Source organism: Cimex lectularius, unplaced genomic scaffold (assembly GCF_000648675.2).
Source record: "Cimex lectularius strain Harlan isolate CLEC.00 unplaced genomic scaffold, Clec_2.1 scaffold27, whole genome shotgun sequence".
NCBI lineage: Eukaryota > Metazoa > Arthropoda > Insecta > Hemiptera > Cimicidae > Cimex > Cimex lectularius.
The window spans coordinates 1,870,833-1,892,261 of NW_019392670.1; the positions used below are offsets into that span (position 1 = coordinate 1,870,833).

General features: G+C 36.8%; 1 protein-coding gene and 1 long non-coding RNA gene across 3 annotated transcripts in view; both read left to right on the forward strand.

Moving 5' to 3' along the window:
- The window catches only part of LOC106667204 (sodium/calcium exchanger 1), a 131,324-nt gene that overhangs the window by 10,189 nt on the left and 99,706 nt on the right, over nucleotides 1-21,429 (forward strand). The window lies entirely within an intron of this gene.
- LOC112126354 lies at nucleotides 9,142-14,831 on the forward strand. The gene is made up of 3 exons (XR_002909924.1): nucleotides 9,142-9,761; nucleotides 14,442-14,624; nucleotides 14,710-14,831. It is a non-coding gene; the product is annotated as an uncharacterized LOC112126354 (long non-coding RNA).

The following is a 21,429-nucleotide window of genomic DNA, read 5'->3' on the forward strand; positions in this document are numbered from 1 at the left end:
CGCCCTGATAATAGATTATAAAAAAAATAATATGCGCCCTCTAAACACGAGATGTGTACATCGTTAGCAATTAGTCAAAAGTGATTCGCTCAAGGTAAATTTTGTTTGCACAAATTTTTATTCCAAGAGATTCCCTAGGTGTCAGCCCGGTCGTGATGCACGGGACAGGTGCCTTTTTTTTTTAAATTTCTATTTTAGGAAAGTCCCTTACCGTTTCGTCCACATCTATACGACTCTCTTTCTCTAAATTGGCTTTGTTTAAATTTTTGTCTTAATTTTTTTTGCAGCGACTGGTGCAGAGTCGATTATTATACGACTGTTAACGTAGCACTTTTTAACAACAAAAGCAATCATTTTGGTCTAAAGCAGTGTACTAAAACGTTTTACTGTTAATGAAATATTAAGTTCTGGCTTTTTATTTTATAGCCCAGACTTAAACCGGAATGATTAATTTTCTACAAGAATGCATGCCAACAACACCCTGTTAATAGCATTTTAAATATTTTTATCCTTAGAAACTAATTAATGTACATTTTGTACTTACGTTGAGGCTATGGACGTGGGATCACTGATTTTAATTATTATATAATATTAGAACGTATCCGAGCGTTCTTGCCAATGGGGCCTGAGAGAAATTTTAAATTATTTAATTTTAAATATGATATTCCGGCTTTGATGTGGATGTATTTCAATGTCAGTCGTTTTTTTTCTTACATGTAATAAGAAAATAATACATAGTATTATATTAGGTATATAAAAAAATTACAAAACGAAAACACGCTTTCAGTAAAAGGTAGGTTAAAAAATATTTTCTTGAACAAAAAAAGGATTATTTTCAAACAAAATAGATATTCTTATATATTCTTATTATAATAGATACTCTAGGAGTATGTCAACAATGTTTAGGTTTATGTCATTATAAGTGAGAATAATAAGGAGGAAATTAACAGAGACTCCTCACACGTTTTGTTTTATTTCTCCAATTTTAATTTATTTACAGTGACTAGGTTTGTACGAGTGAACCTAGTTGTTTGGACTCTAAGCTACTACGATGTTTTATATAGATCAGTGTAGTTGTTTCAAAGTTATCAATAGTTTTTATGATTTGTGTTAAAAAATCGAAAGCGAACAATTTGAGAAATTTTTTTTGTTTTTACCCAAAATTTGCATTCGAGACTTTTTCAGGGTGCAGAAATAAAAACATTCTTTCTAGCAAAAAAACAAACAAACAATGTTTAGCCTACTTTGCTAATTATTTGAAGGTCGTGAGATACGGTCTGGTGTGACGTAGGTTTTAGAAAAAACATTTTCTTTATCGTGCCAACGTTTCGATCTTTATTGAGATCATCTTCAGGGCCTGAGATTTATAAAAATTGTTTAAATTTTACAAATACATGTAGGATGTGAAAAATTTTTCTAGCATTGTATAAATTCATTTTTTTCACATCGTACATGTAATTGCAAAATTTAAACAATGTTTATAAACCCCAGGCCCTGAAGATGATCTCAACAAAGATCGAAACATTGGCACGATAAAGAAAATGATTTTGTAAAACCTACCTCACACCAGACCACATCTCACGACCTCCAAATAATCATTAAGTAACGGTCACTAAACACCATACATTTCTACTTTGCTAAGTTGCTCAGTCACAAATTATGTATTTTCAATATCTACGATACCAACCGGAAGCAAAGATCGTCGAAAAAGCCTTTTTCTAAACAAAAGAATTTGGGTTAGTTTTAAGCATATTTTAAAGCTCTTAAATAAATCATAGCATCATCATCTTCAGAGCAATAAAAAAATCATATATTTATGAGCTGTACGGAGACGTTTTTTCAATAATGTCCGGTGTTTCAGTAAGAAATCCGTACCTCCTCTGGATTTTATCCAAAATCAATGTTATTACAAGATTTGGAAGGCTGAACTTGTCCTCTTTCAGCCTGTCTTAACAATGTTTAGATTTTATGCCATTATAAGCAAAAAATAAGGATGGATTTTATTTTTACCTCTAGTTCTATTTTTTTTTAAGGAGACCAGGTTTGATCGTTGCGAGTTGTTTATAAGATTCTAAACAATGCAAAGTTTTAACGTTATCACAATATTTTTTAATTTTTAAGAAAAAAAATCGGAAGGGCTTAGTATATCAAAACATTTTATGAAACGTATACTAAAGCTCTTAGTCAAGAGTCTCAAAACTCAATTCTTTTTTGATTTCTCAAAACGTTTGTATTCAGGTATTTTTCGGAGTGAGAAAATTGAACATATTTGTTTCTTTATAAATTTTTTTTGCCTACTTCCCTTCCTCGCTCGGTCACAAATTTTGTGCTTCACTATTTACGATACCCATTTTGGGCAGCACCATGGTAGGAAAAAACATTTTTTTAACCAAACAATTTGGGTTCGTTTTAAGCGTATTTAGAATCTCTTAAATAAATCATAGCATCAGCATATTCATAGCAATAATAAAATCATAGACTTGGGATATGGATGCATTTTTTTTTCAATAAAGACAAGTGTTTCACTTAAAAATTCATAACTTCTCTGGATTTTATCCAAATTCCAATAAGGTTAATTTTGCTTTACGGAGTCCAGGTTTGGGTCGCTGTGTGTTGTTTATAAGATTGTAAAAAATGTAAGGTTTCAAAGTTATCACAATATTTTTGATTTTTGAAAAATCAAGCATTTAGAAGGTGAAAAATTTGATTACAAAAATCTTATTTTTTGAATTCCCCAAAAATTTTGAATTCGTAGGTTGTTGGACAGAGATTGTGCAGTAAAAACTGGGTATAAACCCCAAAATGGCGTACTGGTCATACACCACAACGGTTAGAACCTTGCTCACATACGAACTCTTGCATGGTGGCCGAAAACGCTGAACAAGGGGATGCAAACCAAACTACAAAAGCCTAAAGACTAGCGTGTCTCAATCTCAAGCAGGAGCCGCCAGAAAATTTTGAAAAGAATTAAGATAAATGAGTTGGCTATAACTGTACTCGACAAAATGAGAGAAAACCTCAACTTTGAGAGACACTTCCAAATGAACCAGATAGTAGAGACCTTTGGAAGAAATGTGGCCCCCAAATCTCAAAAAGGGACCCTAATTTAGTCACACATGGATCAAACATTGAACAGAGAGTAGGTGTAGGGATAAAAGGGCCGAAGTGCACACTAGCAAGGCCCCTTGAGCTAACCCCAGCAATTTTCCAAGTTGAAGTCCATGAAATACAACTCTGTGCATAGGAGGTAATAAAGAAAAATATGAAAGTGCACAGATTCATGCTTTCAACTCCCAACTTATCCGGGTGTGCCTAAATTGCGTAATGACTCTGGGAAAACAAAACAAGATTAAAGTGTTTTCCCGGACTTGAAGGCATAGAAGTAAATTACCAGGCTGACCAACTTGCCAAAAAAGCGGCACCCATGGGACCAGAACCTTGTGTATTTAAGTCGGAAAAATGGCTTGAGAACGAAAAACCCAAACACTGGACAAACGCACCAGGTACGAGGCGTGCTAAGAGATAAATCACTCGAAAAGAAAGTCGGAGGAACTCCTCTCTCTCAGCAAGCAGGATTTGAGAAAGATTATAGGCCTCCACACCGGCCATTGCCCACTTCACTACTATCTATGGCTATGGCCAGAGCAGAGTCCGAAACGTGCCGACTCTGTCAGGAGAACTAAAGGCATAACCTTTATGAAACTGAAACATTATCCCGGTTATCGTACATCCACTTAGGTAAGGCAACTCTCACACCAAAGGGGGTCTGCGAACAAGCACCAAAGAAAGTGCTTAGCTTATAAGTTCATAAGGAAACGCGCACTTTCCAAGTCTATAAGCTATAGGGTTTTAAAAAAAATCAAGAATAATACATATACAACCACACAAAATAATTAAATTATCTGACACGGAAACAAACATTTTGAGCCCTGAAGATGATCTCAATAGAGATCGAAACGTTGGCATGATAAAGAAAATGTTTTTCTAAAACCTACGTCACAGCAGACCGCATCTCATGATGTCCGAATAGTCATTAACTAACGGTCACTAAACACCACATATGAAATAACAACAACGTTATTCGCTACTATACAGAAGTAGCAAGTGTGAATTTGAATTACAACCTATCTTTGAAGATTTTATAGGAAACTGACGTTATTACGTTATTCTATTTGTTTTTTCCTAATCTAATGATGTCTCAAGCTTTGAGCGTACGTGTATTTTTATACAGCACAGATGATAATAATAAAAGCAAATTCAGTAAAATGCACCTTGGTCTGGTTGAAATAATATGTCTAGGTTTCGCACAAAGCTGAATATTCAAACGAAAACGTCTCCGACTTTTCCCTCTGTTTATTTATTTATTTAGACAGAAAGGATATGTCTGTTATTTATCCTGACAATTCGAAAGTTTTGCCAAGCTTTGGACATTTTCAGAGGACATTGTGTATCAGTAAATGCGTTTAACGAATTTATTAAATTTTCTTTAGTGTCCGATTTTAGTGTTGACCGGTGTTCAGATTATCGAATAAGACTTTAAAAAAATATTAAAACCACTAAAGAGCTGGGTCTATTATCCTCCCTTTAGATTAAAAAGATAATCCTTTTTTTAGCGTTAGAAGCCAGCGGCATGGGAGCTGAGAGACAATTATAACTCTTGAGACTAGAACACGCAAATTATAACTCCATGCGCCTATAGCCGGGAGGAGCTCATTCTGAAATAGTCAACCGTTTTCCACACTCTTCCAATATCAATTCTACACCTGCCGGACCCCAAGAATGGGGGCAGACGGCCTCCCAGAATACAACAAAATCACTTGTCCATTCCAAAAAGTCGGACGACGAAATCGGCTTCGATTAAAACGTCGGGTTCGAGCTCGGGTCGAGATGGCAGTCGAATTAATTAGAAATTCTCGCCCGGATATTTACACCGACTCCTGTCGATGGTCGTAACCCTTCTAAAAATAAAATTATAACTATCCGATTTGCAAAAATAACTGCTCGATGTTCGGAGCGTTTATTGTTTTTCTTGCGTCACACTTGGCCGCCTCCGAGTGAAAAGTAATACAATAAATATTAACACTGAAAATAGTTTTTTTTTTGTGGGGTTTTCAGGGTGTTCAAATGTCGCGGTTTTCTATCGATTGGTCAATCCTTACTACCAAAAAATACACTTCTCAAAGAACTCAGCTAAATATAAATAAAATCGAAGGCCCTTTAAAAACGTTTCCTTACATGCTTTATTATTTACACCTTCACTTTGTCTCAATTATTTGGCTTTGATATAAACATATAAATGGATAATTGGCTGTTAGTCTTTATAGTCCTCCTTAAAAGAACTAGGCTTAGTTTATTCAAATTGAAGTAAATTACGCTTCGATAACGGTCTTAAATCGTTTTTCCCAGCAAATACCGTCCATCTTCACTTAAGTTCCTATTTTGTACAACGATAATATAAAATGCTAAACATTTTTATTATGTCTGAAAGCTATGATATTGACACACAGAAAAGTTCGTTTTATCGGTAAAACTTAGTAAGAAAACTATAAAAATCGAAATAATTTTATTTAAAGCAAATTTTCTGTACACTTTTCCCAACTAGAAACCAATTTTTTCAATTCCCGAATTGAAAATTTTAAATTTTTGAGAAGAAATATAAACGAAGAACGCTTTTTGGGCCTCATTTTCATATCATTTTTAAAATTTCTCCTTTCATGAAGCTGTCCAAATAGGAGGGTGTGGAAGGACTTCACAGCCCAGCTTCATTTCTTTATTCACAGTATCACTAATAACATGAGATTACGAGGATACACAAATTTTTTTCTTTGAAAATTTTCATGTCACCGATTCTGCCCATGGGTTCGGTTAGGTTCAGTAAGTTAGGGACGGGTTACGCGTTTATCCTAGGTTTTTGTTGCGTTTGATCAATTTCAATGTAGTACGTCGTAGAGGTGGTTTCATCAAGCAAAAGTCGTTGTGAATGACTCCAGCAGATCACCCTCAGTTTTCACTGACGACCGACGCCGATTGTTATTTATTTATTTTTTTATATATTTTTTTGCAAACAGCTAGGTCAAAACCGGCACACAACATTTTTCCTCTCTGTATTTTCTACTTATGGTTGCAATGACCTGGGACACATCTGCACCCTTCACATACCAGCACACACCAACACTCGATATTCATTCACTCACCAATAACTACTTACAACACGCTAATAAATACATTCATTCCTCGACTCACATGCCATACGTTAAACAATTAAAGATAAATCGAGGGCCACCGCGGTACACGATATTCCGCCGATGACCACCCTCTCATTCTCACCATAAGACTAAGCCTAGAAACAGGCCATCGAGGTAGTGAAATATTCCGACGAACGGCCAGCTCTCATTCACACCAATTCCTGTACTATTTAAAGTAACCTTGCATCCATCATCATTCACGCTAATAAATACACTCATTCGTCTTCACACATGCTTCACTATGTACAAATAAATTATAAATAAAGGGCCACCGGGGTACTTAAAATTCCACTGATGGCCTCTCCTCTCATTCATACCAAAAACGACTGAACCTAGATAACTGACTGTCGAAGTACTTGGATATACTGTCGAACGGTCTGTACTCATTCATCCAGCATTCTCGCTAATAAGTACATATATTTAATATTGCACGTATTTTCACTACTCGTAAATATTCCTATAAATTCTACTGGCAGTCTCTGCCATGCACCAAGATTTTCTTTTCGTTTGGGGGTAGGCCACACCTTAATTTATAATGTTTTAGTATCTTACAATCCACCAGTATGTGATGTACTGTCACTGTGGGCATTATTTCTGTCGACATAGCTATTGGTGAGAGGCGTGTGGACTATCCTCAGTCTTGTTAAGATGGTTCTGTCTTTCTTTTTCTTTTTCTCCACGGGCCGATTGTTATTGTCATCGCAACTGAGAAAAATCTTTTTGAGACACTAACAACTTAACGCACTCTTCATGGTGCTTCAATTACTGGCGATCAGTGAGCTCATGAGCTACCCACCCACAAATTGGATTTTTTGACTCCACTGGTCTTTAAGTGTCTTCATATTGTGGGTGCACTTGTATTAATCTTTACTGAGTCATCTAAAAGTTTGTAAGCTTGAGGGACTTAGTCGTTATTGAACAATGGAAATCTTCTTCCTAAGGGTCGATTTTCCAATTCATTATGAAATGACTGACCGATTAAACTCATAAAATATTTTTTTACTACATATTCATTTTAATATAAGACAAGTAAAATTGTTGATTTGTATAAATTTAAAAATAAAATAAAACAACACTGCGGTGCGAAAAATCACCTAGAGGAATCACCCTCTAGTTATAACTAGGTCTCACTGCCCAACATGTCGCGAAGGCGTTGCCACTAAACTCCGGGGAGAATCAATCAGTATAGGGGTTTAGGCTAAGGATTATAGGATTAGGGCGAAATGAACTTGTGGACTTTTATGACATTTTTCACACACAAGGATTAAGGTCGTCCCGAATTGTGTGATTGGATACGTACAAGTTTACTATTTGTCGGAAGATTTCTGACTAGGGAAATCTGGATGCAATTTTTGAATCACACAGATAGTACATTCTAAATGGGGTTTATTATCATCGTGTATATCTGTCGTTTGCCTAGAAAATGTTTTGTAACGTCTAATCAGTTCCTGCATTTTTAATCTAGTATGTGGATTCTATGTTAGCCTTTTGTCGATATACAGCCCAAGGTAAACCTTAGTTAATTCTGCAAAGAAAAGGTTTGGGATGGCGTCCGTTCTTTACCAGAAAGAAAATTAAAAGATACACTAAACACAGTTTGTATCTTGTAAATTATGCTACTTGCCGTTACAGATATTATTTAGTTAATAAATTTAATTATTTTTATTTTACATTATTGTTGGACATATTAAACTTTCTTTCATGCTATATACCTAAAACTACTTTATGCTATATAGCTAATTAATTATTAGCTAGTTTAATTTTTAATTAAACGTAAGATTAAATGTTTTCTTCTGTATTCTTTTTATGTATTATTATTGTTATTATGTATCTTCTTTTTTGCTACATAAATTCGTAATTATTCTTAAATAAACCATCTTATTATTATTATAGTAAAGGTTAGGATAGGTATATTATACCACGTCAGATGCTAAAGGTTATGTGGTCTTTTGTAAAAATGATTTCTCGCCAATTTTTCATCTAAGGCTCAAGGCGATAAGAGTCTATAGGGAGCGATGTGAGAGGACGGGAGCTTGTTGGAGGACAGAATAGTATCGCCTGTAAAAGTGTGAATGATTATGTCAGGATGGGTAGGAAAGTCAGCCGTGTACTTTAAATAGGACCATGGGTACTACCCTCTAAACTATCCAAGGCCGGAGAGCCGGAGTTGGGAGCTATGAGTGTGCAATGTGCAGTAATTTCTTGGTCCGTGCTCGGTCATTTCTGATTGTGAGTGCTGAGCTTTATAGAGTCAGGGTGAAATGTTTTCAGTGAGCAGAGTCCAGTTCAGAGTCCGAGTTGCGTCATGAGTCTGAATGCTGAATGTAGTTAGAAGTGTTCGGTGAGCAGAGTGCAGTTCATAGACCCAGTTGCGTCGTGAGTCTGAGTGCCGAAAGGTAGATAGAGTTAGAAGTGTTCAGTGAGCAGAGTCCAGTTGAGAGTCAGAGTTGCGTCATGAGTCTGAGTGCTGAGTTTTAGAGAGTCAGAGTTGTTGGAGAAGACAGTAAATATAGCAAACCTATAGACAAGACCGCCCTACACCTGAGGGAGATATTCCCGCCCACGAGACCAAAATCTTACAGTCTAAGGGTTTTTTCGATTGCCAATCTCGTCATTAGCATAAAATATTCACCCGCGACCACTGATATTTCAAATGGCTTCTCCTTTTTTTTACACGATTCTGTTTTCTTTCCCTCTTTTCTTCTGTCTTCCGCGTTTTGCGTGGATCCGTCACAACTGCCGGATCAAATCTGTCGAGACAAATGGTCAATAAATGCGCTGATATATAACTTACAAATTGTACGTTATACAGTTAGAATCGGAACGGATTTATGTGGATGTATCTGGTCATTGGGCTTTGGATTAAATCCTATTTCTGATCATAGTTTGAAACAGGGAAAGGTAAACATTCCTCTATTATGGATTTGTGAATGTAAACGCGAGCCGTATCAGTGTCAGTTTGGATTTATTCATCATTTTCTTTTTAGCCGAACGTCTCATTTAAAACGATATTCACACATGCACCAATTTGTTTACGAGCGGGAAAAACGAGGGGACATGAAGTTTTGATGTAACGAGTCTGAAATTATAGCAGTTTTATCATACCCGCACATGGATATTTTTCAGTTCCTCACTGAAGATGGTACAAATTCGAAATGGGTATGAATGACATATCCAAACCCGCGAGATAGACGGACCCATTAAGGGACGTAGTAACAGTTCAAATTTGAAATATAATTTTTTTTAAAAACATTACTTATTTAACTTCTTAACAGCTCCAACAAAAAGAACGATAATTAATAAATTTATTTATTTCACACTTCCACGTAACTTTTATTTTTTAATAAATTGGCTGAATAGGGCCACGGAAATTATTGGAATCGTTCGTAAATGGTTTCCGTGCGTTTCGCAAATAGTGTACATTCTATAAAGGAAAAATGAAGTTTTACCAATTAAATAGCACTTCTCGCCATAATTAACGTTAACAGGGGAAAAACTAACGTGCAACAAATTTCCGTAAGTATTTATGTACTTTTTTAAACTAAACAAACAGCAAGGGCTATGTAAGGAACATGTAGAATGATTGATCTATGTTCACCCAAGAAATTATTTTACTTAATTATATTAACATTTTTTCATTCATTTCATCATTTTATTATGCATACATCCCCTAAACATTGCAGCTCTTATGACTTTACGTAATTAAAACTCCACCCCTTCAGAAAGCTCCTAACCCTTGAACCTCTTCAATCCTGTTCAACTCCCAACAAAAGCCATAGTTTTCCTAACAACCCTTTACATGTCCAACTCTCTGTACCATTCATTTCCCGACGAGAGTTTTACATAGTTCACCTAAACCCTAAGCCCAAAAAACCACACCATCATCTCCCTACCGACTTACTTTACTACCAATTATTGAAAAACTCCTGTTTTCGTAAAAACACCTCAAATCTTGTAATATAACCCTTGGCCATTGGATTTAGGTGTCATCTTATGGACATTATCGCATTTTCTCTTGAGAAGGAGTGCTGCTCGTAGGTCTTTTCCAGTCTTTTGATCGAGTACCTCGATTACAGGGCTAATCCAATGGCCTACTCTGTACACACTTTCTTCTCAAGTCCTGCCTAGCCACTAGGTACTTTAACGTAGGGGTCGGATCCATTCGCTCTCTTTTTTTACACGGGTGTTCCTCAGGTTAGCGTTACTGTAATCGGTATATACTGCTCATATCTTTTACCATCCAGAAACCGTTACACTAACATACGCTGATGAGACTGCCATTCTATCCTCCAACTCCGACCCTGTTATAAGACACCGAACCCTCAAGACAATCATTGTTCCCTAGAACTACCCTAGATTCATCCAAAAATCCAAAAACTTAACCTTTACTCTCTGACACATCACACTACCTCCCACTTGTTATAACCTCACCCCCACCTACCAAAAACGAGAAGACAAGTAAGACTGCTCACTGGACACAGCATACTCCGGAGGTATATTATTGCCTATGCAGATTTTGTTAGGATGAAGAAGAAACAGCGGAACATGTCCTTTGTTTGTGCGAAGGCCAATGCAGACTAAGATTCCTACTCTTCAGAAGAAAAGCCAAGGCCTGAAGGACCCGGGAACCGTTAACATAAGATTGGATTTAATAAAAAGCCTTAAGCTTATCGAACGGCTTTAATGCATAATAGACCAATATTATGTGCAAGCTGTAAAGACGCCGACTTCCTTTAATCGTAACCTCAATCATCCTTGGGCTGAATCTAGACAAGCCGACCTAGATTCCCCATACACGACTCAAAACGATTATTTAAGGGGACTAAGAATACTGATAGACAACTGATCTGAACTCTCTGTCAACAGGAATATATTCATGTACGGCAGAGAACTATGGGGCTCGAGCGAAACTTTCAATCTCCGCAGAATCTAGATTCTACAATCACGAATCCTTTGATGATTCTCAATCCCCATTATATAACGACCATGAATGTTTCTTTCATAAAAGATGTTGCAAGATCCCACTACAAAAAAATCTACTAAGCTCCAATCAAACCGTCACGTACAACTCTCCCAATAATCTTCCTCGAAGTCTAAAAGGACAGTTGCCCCGTCACCTGATATCAAAGAGTGAAAGTGATTGTGAATCTTTGATTCAGAAGTTCCACCTCTGTATAGCTTTTTCACTCAGGTTGTATAAAAAATAACCCTTGTTAGAAGGATCTTTGGCCGGTGATACTGGGAAAGAAGTTCTTTGTATGCTACCTTTTCTTAATGCTAACTCGGATAGTCTCGCATGTTGGAAAACTCTCATGGGCAAGAGATTGGATATAGGAACTTAGGATGTACCCTGTATGTCTCTTCTAGAATGATGAGTCATTCCCAGATGCCCAGCTATGTTCCATTCTGACCATAGATTATGCGCCTTCTATCCAATTGCGACAAGACAACAGTGGTTGGTTTAACTCCTTCACAATTTGAATATCTCTGAAAGCCTTCAACGCATTCCAGAGTTTGAGGCCAATTGTTCAGCTTGGTAATTCGAACAGCTCCCTTCAGCCTAAATTTGCTTTCCTTTATACTGTTCCCTTTACACTATGCACTATGTACCAACCCACCACTCTATCATCACTATATGATTCAGAGGAGTGATAGGACGATTAACCCGTCACTGGCATTTAAGAAAACACCTACATGGGCATATGTAACGATGATCCCATTTACAGATTATATAATGAGGAGGAGGAACCAGTCACCCATATCATCTTCCAGTGCGAAGCAACAGCTCAATGGAGATTTAACCTAACGTACGAAAAAAATCTAGAGAATGAAATTGTAGCAGCGACAGTCAATGTCCTGATACTTGCAATAAGAAGGATTGAGTCTATTGCACTGAACTAGGGAACTAGGAAGGTGCAAGCAGACAGAAGGCTACAGTGCCTGGGGAGCGCAAACCCCACTTCCTAGTATCCTCCATCCATCTCCAACTCCATCATCGGTAAATAGGTGTAAATATAGAGATACTTCCTAATGTTTGGCGAACTCCTTCTTTGGCGACAAAATAAGCGCAAGATGATGCCGTAGTGAGGAGTCAATCACAAAAGCAGGTTCAGTCATGAAAACCTTTTTATACAGACATAACCAGGTGTTTTCCTTTAAAGTCAAAATTATCCGCTGAAATCAGCAATGGCACAAAGAAAGTTCAATACGACAAAACTCTACAGTACCAAACCCTGGAGAATACCAAACCCTTCCTAGTATCAGCATTATCGAGATCTTTATTGTTCAGGAATGCCTTTCCTAGGTAAAATGGCCTTCCCTTGCTATTGAGCATTTGAAAAGAATGGCTTGGGTTGTCTCTGGCTCCTCTAGATACAGTCGACGTTTGACATCACATGATTTTCTCATTTTCTTAAAGTGGTATTTTGCTGAAGGATGTCGAAGATACCTGTTATGATTTGTAGTGCCTTTCTTTTGAGGACTCTTTTGTTTGTTGAGTTGTATTTGCAAGTAGTCTTTGTCCTTTCGTCACGCCTGGTATACTTTCTCAATATTGGTTGTGTCCTTTAGTAACTAAAGAGTTCCAGTTTTTTTTTACTATAGCTGTCGTACTTATGCGGAAAACCTTGGTACCTGGTGTTGTTCCTTTTTAGTCTAGTTACCTGAAAATCTCCTCATGGTGGAGCCTTTGGAACCTTTGCGTTGAGCCATTGGTAGATCCAATATTTCATAGGACATTGAGGCAGATTCAGACAAGTTTTGAGTTGATTCCGTAAACTTAGAGTATCTTTTCAACTGCCTGGCTATTTGCCCGTAATATTATTGTTATATGCGTACAATTCTATAGCTAGTATTCGTCTTAATAGTTCTAGGTGTGCTGTGTTTTCACTGTCTCTTTTAGACCCAGTCATCATTGGTCATCTGTTGATTTTCCAATTTTTTTAGAATAGAATTTTACTGTAGCATGTTCCTTATACATGTTAGATTGGTAGTTCCTTTTTTTGAGAAAGACACTTGCGTTGTGTTTGCGCGTAGTCTTTTTGCTTTCCTCAGATTTCTTTATTAATGTGGGTTCTTATTTCTGCCAGAAAAAGGATATGGATCTGTATCGTTACTTTTTGGCTAGGATGTGTGCTACCTCGAAATGAGTTTTTTTTTTTAAAACCAGTTTTTTAGGTTATCGGGGCAGTTCCAGACGAATTTTGAGTTGGTCTTGTAGGCTTGCAAATGTTTTAGAGTTCCCAGGCTATCTATTACCCTTGAGGCGTTTGCTATTTATCTCATGTTTGCAATGTTTGTTATGTTGCCGTTTATTAATGTGGCTCTCGTTTTTGTCACAAAAGTAATTTAGGCTTGTGCTGTTCCAAGGCTCCTTTTTTATCTAGTTTGCCTTATTGCCCGAAATTTCTTTATGTTTTGGAACAATAGCGTTAGGCGAAAAAAGTAAAATACGTTCTAAGAGGTACGTGCAGAGACTGGATAAATTACAATGGCTAATCCCAAGACAATGGCATAATAGGATTGTCTTTCCAAACTCGGTGATTTTAGTGATGAATATAGATTTTTTTCTAAGTCATGTGTTATTGTATACCTAATTGACTCTCTGTTCGCCTTCCTGTGTTTACCGCGTACTGTTTGGAATCTTTTGTTTTAAAATGTTTTGAACAAATCCTCTCAATTACTCTTTTAGAAATGTAATGTGTACCCGTGTTTGTTCAACACGGCGATTTATTTACATTTACACGACAGCAGAGGGAATACAACTTTGTTCTGATAATTTTAAACAAAACAACGCGTCAGCCTTGTATATTTAACGCCGTCCGCGTCGTTGAACATTGCCATTGTATAACAGATTACTGAATACTGAAATAGTTCGATGTTCCTGGAGTCAAGTCGGAAGGTTGAAGGGAAACAAGAGATGAGTCAGAGACGGTATTTTCTGCTCATTTCACTCCACTACCTTACAGGAATGTACTCATTTGGCTTCTAACTTCTATAGTTAACTTACTGCATTATTAATAGGCGTTTCGTCTCTCCGGCGGACGTTTCAATGCTCGCTCTTCTATTTGAAAACCACAATAAAGCTTAAAAAATTATGAAATGTTCAGACAATATTTAAAAACGTCGGACAGAGGATTTTCGACTTTAGAAAAAGCCTGGAAGATCATACATTAAATTTTCGACTTTTTTTTTAAGAAAATAATTTCTTCACTGAGAAGATTTCATAAAGGGCGTTAACGGTAGAGAAAATTCTGTCATCACTATCTTGTAAATAAGCGAAAAGAAAGAAAAAGAGAAAAAAAAAGACAACGGCAGAAATTGTCAAAGCTTTGAAGACCCTTACCTCAAATTATAATGAGATTGGCTGTTCAAAAAAAGGTATGACTTTTCCGCTTTCTCTGTTATATTGTAATGCTAAAAAAATTTTATAATCAAAATATTTGGTTCTTGTGTCCGTTTGTAGCAGATTTGGTGCATGGTATGGTAAGGTATGGTAATGAGGAACCAGCTTTTGTGATTGACTCCTCACTGTGGCATCATCTTGCCCTTAGATTGTCGCTGAAGAAGGATTTCGCTAAACATTAGTAAGTATATCTAAATTTACACCTATTTACCGATTATGGAGATGAAGATGGATGGAGGATACTAGGAAGTGGGGTTTGTGCTCCCCAGGCAATGCATCCCTCTGGCTTATTGTACCTTCCTAGTTCCTTAGTTCAGTGCAGTAGACTCAATCCTTCTTGGAAGTATCAGGACACTGACTGTCGCTGCCACAATTTCATTCCCTAGATTTTTTCGTATGTTAGATTACATTTCCATTGACCTGTTGCTTCGTATTCGAATATGACATGGGTGACTGTTTCCTCCTCTTCCTCCTCATTACATAATCTGCAGATGGGATCAGCGTTGTATATGCCCATGTTGTGTAGATGTTTTCTCAGATGCCAGTGACCGGTTAGTAATCCTATCACTCCTTTGAGTTTAACCCTCTCCAGTTGCAGCAGTGTTTTTGTCTTGGTGAGGGTTGTTTCATCATAAGTTTACTATGTCTAGCACCTCTAGAGTTTATCCACTTCTCCTTTTGTTTTGTTTGGATCCATTCTGTGATGGAGAATTCTACATTTGTTTTTGTTATGCCAAGTATAGGTTCGGGGCCTATGTATGGTCTTGCAGATCCTCCTCTGCCCAGTGTGCCTGATTTCTCGTTACCCAAAATTCCTCTGTGTCCTGGCACCCAAGGTATCATCAGGTTGTTGTGTTTCCCCAGGTTTTGGAGATTTTGGATGCGTTCACTGACTAATTTTGATGTGATTTTTTGTACGCACTAATGCTTAGCTGCTTGGCTATCCGATCTTATAAAAATTTTTGTCAGTGTAACTTCTTTTAGGATTTTCTACGGCACAAGCATTGATGGAATTTATTTCTGCTTGAAAGACTTCCCTAATGAGTTTGATTGCTCATTTTTTTGGGCTTGTACAGAAAACACCCGATCCGGTTCGTTCGTTTGTTTTGGAGCCATCTATATACCATATTATTTCTGATGCTCTCCTGTGTTCTTCCTCTACTTTATAGTCCGTTGAGACTTCATAATATGAGTAAAGAATATTTCCGGGAGATTTGGTTCATAGACAACTTTTTAAAAACAGGCTTAGTAATTTTACATAACTAAAAAATGAAAACTAGCAAACGTTTTTTAGTCGTTGCGAGTAAAAGTAATTGTATCAGTAGTTAATAATAATACACAGTGTAGTTAGTAAATATTTCAGTAGTTGTAATCATTTTTACAGAGCTACAACTACAGTTGAAACGAGTAAATCCTTATCGCTAATCCTTTACTTACTAAATAAAACCAGCACACTTTCACACCGTTATCCAGGCGATATTTATTTAAATTCGATTTCTCCATGTAGTCTGCGCAGTGACCACGAAGGTTATTTAAAAATAATAATAATTATTTACACCTGCGACTTTAGTTTCTGTAAGAAATTTGGTGATTCAAAGCATAATATGATAAAATTAAACATGATGGAAGAAGCCACCCATTGGTGACACATCCTCACACTAAACCCTCAAGTAACTCCCTAGGCAATTGCCTCTTTAGTCGATATGGAGGATTTCCAGGTAGGGTAGTGAGGAAAGTTGTTGGACGAGGGGATGTGGGTGTAGAGAAAGAGCATTGTGGAATTTCTAATAATGTGTTCGTACAAGGTTGTGAACGAATGGAATATGGAGGACAGTGTGAATAGTTTTAGTGAAGAGGTAGAAGGGAGCATTAAGTAGTTTTCTTAGGGATTTGGATTGGCGATGCGGGATGAATTGGTATGTTTGTGTGAGTCTAGGTCCATATCGAACGAATGAGTTTTGTAAAGGGTAAGCTTGTTGTTAAGGTTTAGGTAAGATCAAGAGTTTGTAACGGCAGTTCTTGTCTTTTTATTTCAGACGAGTGTTGATTCCCCGTCAGCTTTCTATCAAAGTCCCAGTACTATGTCAGCGGTGGGTGGGTATCGGCATGCCATTCAGTCGTAATGAAGGGGACTGTGACTTTCTTTGTGCGAAATTGACTTGAACACATTTCCTTATGTTCATTTAGTCTCTCCGTTTGCGGTACCAGTCTTCTAATAGAGTTTGCACAAAGGAGTTTACAACGGATGTGTTAGAGTGAGAAGAGAGGATAGCCGTGTCACCGGCAAACGTGGAGATGACTGTTTTGAGAAGTAGGAATGTCAGCAGTGCGTATCGTAAAAAGGATCCGGCCAAGGATACTTCCATGTGCTACTCCAGATTTTACTAGATGATAAGACGAAAGGTGTGATCCCTAACAGACACGTCAATACAGGTCTTTAGGGTAGGATGGGAGGATAAGGTAAAAGTACTGGAAATAATCTTCTTGAGTTTCCACGAACATACTAAAAACGACGGAAATTGAACATACTCCAAAACTAGGAATTATACAAACACAACATTTTTAACACAAGTAGTATACAAATTAATTGACGACACATGCACTCCACATCCAATATTTTACATAGGTTCCCGTGAATCGACGTTTCAGATATATTAGAGATATTTCAGAAGATTATTCTAAAAAAAGTCAAATTTTTAATTAATCTGTCGTGTAGGATTACATCCTGAGGTATTGACGTCTGTGCACGGGATATCCTTTATATGTGGATATGTAACCTTACTCGCCCTAACCCTAACCCGGCAAAACATAACCATAACTTCTCACTACCCTACCTTACCATACCCATGACCTTATAAAAGAGATTGCTGGCGCTTTGTATTTGTACATTTTCTCAGCTTCATGGAAATACATTGAATATTGCATATGTAACCTAACCCTACCAAATCTAACCTGATCTTACCTAACATAACCTAACGCGTCCCTAACCTAATCTGATCTAACCCAACACATGCGTACTCCCGGATAACGCGAGAAAAATTTTGTGTATCCAGACCAAAAGCCTATTTATATTTAATGCTTCATCTACGATCAGCATGATCTCACTCCCCTGAATGATCAATTATTCTATTCCATGGGTCATTGCTTGCAGGTGCAAACATTCGAGGGAGAAGATGTTTGTACATAATCATCCCTAACCTAACCACTCCCTCGGCCTTATAAAAAAAATTCATTCGCGCTTTGCACTCGCATGTTTACTCAGTTTCAAGAAGAAAATCATGAATGTATAACCTTATCCAGCCTAAATAACATAAACTAACCCAACTGATATTCGCTGGTAACGCGAAACTGGCAACGCAAAAAGGTATATTTTAGCTCAAAAAACATATCCACGTTGAAACAACGTGAGGGTCCTGTACTCCTAAACGACAACGCCAGACTTCATCTTTCATGGGAGACTGTGGCTTAATTAAATTAATTAAAATTAATTAAAATTAATTAAAATTAATTACCTGGGCTACGACCTTCTTTGACTTACACCTTTTCCCCAGGCTTGTCTCCAACGGATTCTCATCTGTCTAGAAATTTGTACAACTTCATTAAGGTAAATTTTTGAAAATGATCCATTAGTTTAAAAAGTGTTCTCTTCTTCTTAAAAGTCTGTATATTTCAGTTTTAAAATTAGGACAATTGATTCCATGTTGTGAAAAGTTTGTAGAAAAATTTTGTATACTTTGAATAAAATTATTGTAGTTCGATTTTGATAATTTTTTTTAGTACTAACTAACATAACTCTTACTAACGGCAAGAGCAAGTTGGTCGATATCCGGTAGAGATAGAATTTATGCAATTTTCCTTCGTAAAATATTTAATTTGATTAGAATTTTCAATTGTAAAATAAAATTTATTAAAAAAACAGAGTTTAAATTCTTTTGTATACTATTCACAGTTTTTACAATACTTCTGACCTTATAAATCAAGAGATAAACCTTAGAAAATGTATAGAGACTCTTCGAGTGAGATTAACTAGAGAAAAATAAATTTTTCTGTTTTTATGTGGGAAAGAGATTTATATATCCGTGTTTGAATTGAAGTTGACATTAAAGAGCTCTTAATCCGATCTGCTAATTCGAGTAAATAAAGTCCCCCGAGGTTCTACAGTCCGGGTCACGTCGTTTGCTATCGGCTGATAGGCACATTGCTGATCGTTCATCTAGGATTTATTCCGACGGTCACGTTTGTTGTTATTTCCTCTGGAAAAACATTCCGAAATGTTGGCCAGCTCGAGCGAGAAACTTGGAATAGAAGGAAAATTCTTATTCTAATTAAATTCCTTGCTAATTATAACTGGCGGGTTTATAGGGGAGGACCTTAAAAAAAACTAAAAACAAAAAAACGCCCGGTTTCGTTTTTCACATCCTCCAGACATTTATTACTTCAGTGGTCACAACCATTGAAGTTTAATCGACTACCCTCATGAACGAATTTCTTGTCCTTGAATATCTATTGAAATTTTAAAAATCCTCTCGGTTCTTATAAAGCCGCCCACTACGAAATCCACGCTGATACCGTCGGATATTTAAAAAAAAAACAAAAACAAATTAAAGAGTTGACATGGAAAATGTAGTTATTTAAATTAGTTCTATATGTACTGTAATTTTTAATTTTTTTTTTTAGATGTTTTATTTACATTTTTAGATTCACTTAACTCACATCATAAAAATGCAAAATTTTCGTAAAAACAGAAAAAACAATAGAATGAACGATCTTGATATAACTATTAAAAAAATAAATAAACACTAATCACTTGTTGGCATACTAAAGAAACTTACTCAGGCAGATTATTAAACTCACCCTCAAATCATCCTTTTTTTATTAAAAAAAGTATCTTACAAACAGGCTCTTAGCTTTTCTCATACAGATTATTAGAAATAGTTAAAAATAAAAATACGTTAAATGGATACTCTAATAGTATTTTAAAATATGGTTGTATAAAAATGTTCAAAATTTAAATAAAATTGAAAATACAATACAAAATTAATTTTCTTTTTTAAATATTAATAACCCAGGTCAGAGCTTAACGACTACAAATACAGTGGCAGGCAAAAAAATCCAACCACTTGTAATATAACGATTTGTAAATATTTTATATATTAATCAAAGTTTTACGTTTTTTAACGTTTAAGTCTTAGTTAAGTCATTAAGTCTTACTCCAAAAAGTAAAAAAAAAAAATGTAAATTGCTAAGGAAAATGAAAAAAAAAAACAGATAAAATTTCTTTTAATTCGAGTTTTAATTAACATCTCAATATGGCGTATTTCCTCCTCTTGTCTTAATTACATCTGGAAGACGCCTCGGCATACTTTCTACCAGTCTGGAATGCCTCTTTGATGGAGGTTAGCCCATTTTTCCAAGAATTTTCTCAATAGTCCTTTCGAGATCGTGGAGTGTATCAGGATATGATGGACGGGCTTTTATTCGTCTTTTGAGGTTTGGGGTTCAGGTCTGGAGAACGGCCTGGCCAGGCTAACACCCTGATGTTATCGTGTTGAAGGTACGTTTGTACTATGCGAGAGGCATGTGGACGGGCATTATCGTGCATTAGAGTATGATTGTCGCTGATTTCATCCAGGATAGGCAACACATGATGTTCCAAAATTTCATCCAGATAGCGAGTGGCCGTCAAAGACCCTCCACGAACAACAACCAACTCTGTGCGACTCTCTGCCAAAGAGAGGGAAAGGGTGGCTCTGGGAAAAATTACAGGCTTCGTACCTTTCATTTCGCCTTCTCCACACTCTTTCAAGCCCATCTGGAGAACGTAGAACAAATCTACATTTATCTGTAAAAAGTACAGCAGACCAATCGTCTAAAGACCAACGGCTGTGTTCTCAAGCAAATGGAAGCCGTGCACCTCTTAGTGTTCTGGTCAATTCTGCTCCTCTTACGGCCATCATTCCATACTGATTTAATCTTCTTCGAGCAGTGAGTTCAGAAATTCGGACACGTCGAACTTCCTGGAGCTGAGGAATCAAATGTCAAAAAAGGTCATATTGTGCTTCTATTACTCCAGGGCGTCCAAAACCGGGCCTTCTATGGTAGGACCCAATTTCTCGAAAACGTCTGACGGCAGAGTTTCGTAGGGAACTCCGATGACAATAGCCGCATATACCTGATGGAACGCATCATCAATAAGTGCCACAGCATGCGCAACATCCTCAGCACTAAGCGGCAGTTCATTAACTCTTAGGCTCAGTAGAAGATGATCCGTACTCCCTACTTGTGGGCATCCTTTGGTTGTGCTGACAATAATTTTCAGGCATTATGCGGGTACCTTTCTAGATGATCCCCTATGATTTCTATTCCAAACGGATTAACACATGAGCATGCACCAAACGTGAGGAAGGTATACTGACCACAATCTTGGCAGACGTTTGTTTGTTTTGAGATTGAGTGTATTTATTAGCGTGAATGTGTAGTGTGCGAGGGCCGATGGGTCGAATATCTAGTACTCCATCATCCTAATTGTAGAATTGTTATGTAAATAGGAATGAATGTATTCAAGCGAGTTTAGCTTTAAAAACTGATGCGTCGAGGACGCTAGCTAAATTACCTAGCTGTTTACAGTCTTAACATCGGCGGTGGGAGAGATAAGACTTAGATCTACCCCAAACTGCCAGAACCTAGATTATTTATAGTAAATTAGACAAAAGCAGGTATTGCCGGCAAGCGGAAGTCATAGTAGTTCTGTACGCAGAATTTAGTTCGTATAAATCAGTA